The following is a 4,425-nucleotide window of genomic DNA, read 5'->3' on the forward strand; positions in this document are numbered from 1 at the left end:
GGAGTTTTTTTTTAAACTCTAGACGAAATTTGATAAGATATCAAAATCTAATTTATTAGTTGGATATTACCTTTTGTTAATATTATTATATTATTATTCTAATTTGTTTATTTATATTTATTTATTTTAATATTAATTCCCAAAAACCAAAAAATAGTTTTGGCACATTCCCTCACCCCATTTTATTCCTTTGTTCTTTTATTCTACTTTTAAGTTTATTATCATTATTCAAGTCTGTTACTATTTGTTTTTTTTTCCTTTCTTTCCCAAATTCCCATGTTTTCCTTAAGTTTTTTTTTCTTCATTTCAATTTATTCTGGATTTTATTTTTTTAGTTGGTGGGTTTCAATCTTTAGAGGTAAGGTTTCATTATCCCTTTTCTATTCTTTTCATGAAACTAATCGTTGGGCGTTTAGGGATTTTGTAAATATCAAGGTTGTGGGGCTAAATCTGTATCTTATGGTATCTAATTAAATTCGATATGTTTTAGGGGAGGATCGAGAGGCTTTAGTGTTCTTCCAAATACATAAGTTTCGAGTAGTTGCTGACTTGTTTAAACGGTAAGTGTTTGAACGTGCTTTCGGAGGGTTGAATGGATTTGTTGTAATAAAATCTTGTTAAATTTTACGAATCGTTACTGAAATTATTTTTATTAACTATCCATTTAAGTGTGGGATTACTTGTTCTTGAAACTATGTTGGAAACTATTCAGGTGTGTAATAAAAACTTGATAAATCAACAATCGCTGAAAGTTGAACTTTGGAATATTGATGCTATATGACCGTGCGCAAGGCCGTGTGTCAGACCTCATGTGTCACTCTGTCAGGGCTTCTTGTGTCTTGCAGCCACACTGGTGTGTGTAAGGCCGTGTGAACCACATGGTCCTGTGAGCCTATTTTTTGAAAATTCTTATTTTGGCCCGTTTTATTTTATAAACTGTATTTAGCCTCTCCGTACAGTCCGAACCGCTTAATTAAGACCTAAAAACAATGTATCGGTGAATATGCTTCTATGTTGATGTGTTTAGGGTATTTGTAGTATATATTTATTTGCATATTATGACTCTGATAGTTCTGATGGTATGTTCTGTTTCGCTATGTTTGTATAAGTTTATATAATGTGTGATTTTGTTCATTTTTATTTCTGAATCTGTTATGTAATCATGCATGTGATTTCATGGCAAAACTACTGTGTTTCTATAAGGTTTACTAAATTTGTTTTGTAGAGCATGGACTTCAATGCCATCTATTTCTGTTACTGTACTTCAGCATGTCTTACATGATTACTATTCTGATTTTGGACATGCATGCCATGACACATTGCTTGGGGTTTGGGATAATTTTCAAAGAGAAAGTTACTGTATTGGCAGTTTAATGATCTGCGTGTTTAGTGGTTTGACCACATATATTTGATTTGGCAGTTTAATTGCATATTGATAAGCCATCGTTTCAGGGCAACCTGAGATGGTGGGTCAGCGTTGCCGAGCAACCCAGGATGACTTTATTGGTGTGTTTTGGATGGATGAGTTCATGGGAGAACTTTATTTTGGTGTGTAGCGGAGTTGGGTAGGACATTTTCTTAAAAATCCGCATTATGATTTTCTGAAAAATACAGCATTGGCATAATCATGCATACTCAATTCTGTTTGATTGATCGTTATGAAATTTTTTATTTTGTATATCGTAATGTGTGTGATCTCAATTTGAGTTTTAATTATACACTAATCTTTATAGCTCACCCCTTTGTTTTATTTCTAACGTTTCAGGTAATCTGTAAAATTACAATCAGATAGTGTGTGGGACTCAGTTAAATTAAAATTGGTGATTTTCGTAATTATTTATTTTAGATATTTGGGAATTGTAATTTGGTTTTGGTTTTTTTTGGTTTCCATTTAATTTTTTTTATATTAATATATGCGAATGTGATAATGCAAATCCTTGTGGATTAAAATTTCAAATTCTATTTTCAAAATTAAAACTCTTCATCTATTTCTGTCACTGTATGTTAGCATGTCTTACCTGCTACTATTCTAATTTTGTACCTGCATGCCATGACACGTTGCACGGGGTTTGGAATAATGTTAAAGGAGGAAGATTCTGTACTGGCAATTTAATGATATGCGTATTTAATGGCTTGACCACATATATTTGATTTGATAGTTTAATTGATATTAACAAGCCATCGTTGCCAAGCAACCCAGGGTGGTGGGTCATTGTTGTCAGGCAACCCGAGATGACTTTATTGGTGTGTTTTGGATGGATGGGTTCAGAAGAGAACTCTATTTTGGTGTGTAGCTGAGTTGAGTAGGACGTTTTCTGAAAAATCCACATTATGATTTTCTGAAAAATACTGCATTGGCATAATCATGCATACTCAATGAAATTTTTTGTTTTGTATATCGTAATGTGTGTGATCTCAATTTGAGTTTTAGTTATACACTAAGCTCTATAGCTCACCCCTTTGTTTTATTTCTAATGTTTCAGGTAATCTATAAAATTAGAAACGGACGGCGTGCAGGGTTTTATTAGTTAAATTAAAATTGGTGATTTTTGTAATTATTATTATTTTTGAAAAAAAAACAGACCAAAAGGCCTAAACTTCATTAATAACTTCTTGAATTACAAGTTTGTAAATCTTTCTAGGATAATTCACATAAAAAAACTCACGTACAATTTTTCTTCAAAATAAAATCAGCACGCCTATTACAATTTTTGTAATTATTTATTTTAGACATTTGGGGACTACAGTTTATTTTTGGGTTTGTTTTGGTTTCCTTTTAATTTGTCAATATTGATATATGCGAACGTGATAATGCAAAACCTCGTGGGTTAAAATTTAAAATTTGGTTTTAAAAATTAAAGTCTGAAAGTTTTTCTGCTACAAATTAAGTAACTCTTAGGTGTTTTTCTCTAGACAAATAAATTATTTTGAAAATACGTTAGCCTTAGCTGAAAAAGATTTATATGAAATTGGTAATTTCAAAACAAATGAAACTGAATTAAATTTCTTGATTTGAAATAAATGTTTTCGGGTTTAAGTTTTCCTAAACATGTGTGAAAGTTTTTTCAAATAAAATGTTTTCGAAGCGCACTTTGAGTTTGAACGAGACAAAAGTTTTTAAACAAACTAATGTAATTTCTCCATATTGGGCAATAACATCTAGGCTGAGTTTGGAGTGTTACAGTTTCGAATGCCTAAGAGTTCGATTTTTGTGTTAGAATTGTTTATGTTGCGTTGTAGTCGAGTGGATTGTTTTGGTAAACTGAGGAATTGGAACTAATTTGGGGGTGATTTATTTTTTATTTTAGGTGTTGGATATCGCGTGGTTGTTTTCGCATCAGAATAGAACAAGGTGTGTAATAAGAAACTCGAAAATCAGTGAACGACGAAAGCTAATAAACAACATTGTTGACGCCACACGGCCGTGTGCTAGGCATGTGTTAGGCCATGTGCGACATACAGCCATGTGACAGGCCGTGTAGTGGATCGTGGGTGACACACGATTTGGGCTATTTGGGCCATGTGGACCATACAGGCGTGTGTGAGGCCGTGTGGGCTACACTAATGTGTGGGCCCAAAATTCAAAAATTTTCCATAGGGTTGTACATGTCGTCCGAATCGATTGTGGGCCTTCCGTAGGGTCGGCATGTGATTAAATATACCATAAAACATGAAATTTGGTCATTTGTTAGTATAATTTCTGCTATCTACAAGTGTCTTTAGGGTGTCATATGATAAACAAAACTGATAACAATGTTATATTTGTGATTTGTATCTGATATGTTATGTATAATTTCTGCTCTGATTATATCTAATTCTGGGATGAGATATATATTATGTGGAGGAAGTGTTTCTATGAGAGGCGACATCTCGTCCATTATACTAGTAGCACAGGTGCAAATATCTTGTGTCTTAACGGCACTAAGTGGTGTATAGGGTCAGATGGGTGTTTCAAACCCCATATGGTGTGTTGGGATGTTCGAAGATGGTGAGTAGTGATTGGGGGTAGGAAATATATATATCTATATCTGAATTGCTTTGTTAAGATTTTGTATTGTTAAATTGTCTGTTAATTATTATCTGTTTGAGTTGTTTGTTACACACTGAGTTTCGAAAACTTATATTCTATTTGATTGTTATTTTTAGGTAATCCTTGGGCTTAGAAGGATCGGTGCAATCGGGAGCTCGGTTGATATCATATTTTCTCTTAAACTTGACTTATTGAAAATTTTGGTTTGAGAGTTTTGTAAATTTTGAATTTTCTTGACATTTGGGACTATTTTTGTTTTTTTGACTTTATTTTTCATTTCAGTATAATATTGTTCAAACGTTTTATCGACAATGATTATTTTCTACAAAAACAACGGGTTTCAATTAGCAAACTGTGTTTTCAAAAATATATCTTTCTAAGGGTTTCGGCTGCAA

At 32.8% G+C, this 4,425-nt stretch overlaps 1 long non-coding RNA gene across 1 annotated transcript; it reads left to right on the forward strand.

The window, feature by feature from the left end:
- The first annotated feature begins 250 nt into the window (after positions 1 to 250).
- On the forward strand, positions 251 to 1,613 carry LOC121212474 (uncharacterized). The gene is made up of 3 exons (XR_005907708.1): positions 251 to 358; positions 491 to 560; positions 1,453 to 1,613. It is a non-coding gene; the product is annotated as an uncharacterized lncRNA (long non-coding RNA).
- The last annotated feature ends 2,812 nt before the right edge of the window (positions 1,614 to 4,425 follow it).

This window comes from Gossypium hirsutum, chromosome A13 (genome assembly GCF_007990345.1).
Source record: "Gossypium hirsutum isolate 1008001.06 chromosome A13, Gossypium_hirsutum_v2.1, whole genome shotgun sequence".
Classification (NCBI taxonomy): Eukaryota; Viridiplantae; Streptophyta; class Magnoliopsida; order Malvales; family Malvaceae; genus Gossypium; species Gossypium hirsutum.